The following is a 2075-nucleotide window of genomic DNA, read 5'->3' on the forward strand; positions in this document are numbered from 1 at the left end:
TGTAAACCAAGTCCGTACGTTCATAGTAAAAGACCTAGCCTTGTTGAGACCATAGAAAAACAAGAAGTTTGTCAGGACGAACATTAACCCGTTCCTAGTTTTTTAGTGAAAAACTAGAGTCGTCAAAGTTTACAGGTAGCATAGATTTGTAGGATATTACTCCCGACCACAACCCCCTTATACCGTAATGGACGCGACGTCTCTCGTTGAAGGAGGCATGGTTTCTCTTGAAGTCTCACCCCCTGAATACAAATTCTTTCTATAAACGACGTACTTTGTTAATTGTTTCCTCTAAGATTAAATCCAAAGTTTCCAGTTATGGAACACGGTAGCATGGAGAAAGTTAGGGAGTGAGCATGAGAAAAGACTGATGTTTACAACTGTGATGCATGTAAACAGATGACTCATTTTAAAATAAATTTCAGTTTATTCAAATGACACTGATTTTATCATCAAAATCTGAATAAATGATTTTAATCCTCCAAACATACATGAGAGATAAACAATCACTATTATTATTATTCCACCCAATGTGTTCAAAATAAGTGTGTTCACTGTTCAATGAAAGCAATAGAAGCTCCTCGCCTCCTTTTGGAAACAGTCTCAGCATGCCAATTAGAATTACAAAAGGTTCTGCTGCCCCCAACCTTTTCATTTGAGCATCGCAGCAGTTTCATGTAATGAAGCGCTGCTAGTGCAGGAGGGCTTTACTGAGACCAGATTGTATGGTGAAAGCCAGATGGCAAGTCACACGTCAAAAGGACAGCTGGTTACCAGAATCTGAAGAGACATCTTTATAGCTCCAAACCTAATTAGTACCAACTTAACAAATCCCAACAAGATACAGGCCATGAACAGGCCATGCCAATGATTCATCATACAAGGTGACATAACATAATTAAGCTCTAAATGTTTACATCTGCAAGCTGCAACATGGCCAATCAGGCTTGTTCCATCAGCGGTCATTGCCTCCACTGATCTATCTTACGTTAAACAATGAAAGCAGGCTTTAATGATTATATGGATCTAATATTTAAAAATGTGAATATTAACTACACTGATCAGTTCACTGTGTCAGATTAGTGGGTCTTCCAGCGAGCGTCGTCTGCCATCACACTGCTGACTTATCTTTGAGGCTTTGGTTGCTGCCTGGCGGGCCGAACTCTCCTTCTGCAGGACCTGTGGGTCACATCAAGAAAAATGAAGGAGGTCCTTTGAAAAATTTAAATCTAAAGAATAAATAATCACTCAAGTGTAGGATTGGCACTGACCCCTTTTATTATTTTTCTGCGTAGTTCCCCCTGTGAAAGTGGTCGTTCTTCCTCATCAGTTACAGGAGACTCTTCGGCATCATACTCCACACTGAGTCCAACAAACACAGACAATCATCAGCCGAATGTTCAAAGTGTTTGAGTTCATTACTCATTATAAACACAATGAATATGAGCACAAAGGCTGACCTGTTAAGTGCAGGTTTTATGCTAACACTCTGTTGAAGAAGTTCAGGATTTTGACCCAGAAGAAATTTGGCTAAGTCTTTTGGATTGTAGTCTTTTTCCAGATCCTTTAAGAGACACAAATACAGAGGCACATTATACTCCAGGGCAGAAAAACAACATGTAAGAAGAGAACAGAACCCCAGGCTGACACGTTACTTTCGAAGTGAGGTATGCTTGTATGGTGAGCAGCTCGTTAGTCTTCTGTTCCACAAGGCCCAGGTAAGACATGATGTTGTTCTCACTGATCCCTGTAGAGGAGCCCAGCATATCCTCTATCACAGAGCGATCGCACTCCATTTCAGAGAAGATGCCGTTCACTCCTGGGAGATGGGAGAAACCAGTTCTGTGATAAATATCCAGCTTAACATGCCACATTTTGTGTCATTCAGAAAAATCTGAATTTTACGAGTCTGTAATCTACTCATAATTTCCAGTTACTCTATTACACAATTTTTCTAAGACTCCAATGAAACATAGTATACTTTTGGTTTCAATACTGACAAAGAACCGTTGGCCATTGTTAAAATATTTGTTTCTGTAAATAAAAACCCAATACTTTATTCATAACATCTATAT

This window comes from Notothenia coriiceps, unplaced genomic scaffold (genome assembly GCF_000735185.1).
Source record: "Notothenia coriiceps isolate Sejong01 unplaced genomic scaffold, NC01 NC01_scaffold00024667, whole genome shotgun sequence".
In the NCBI taxonomy this organism is placed as follows: Eukaryota; Metazoa; Chordata; class Actinopteri; order Perciformes; family Nototheniidae; genus Notothenia; species Notothenia coriiceps.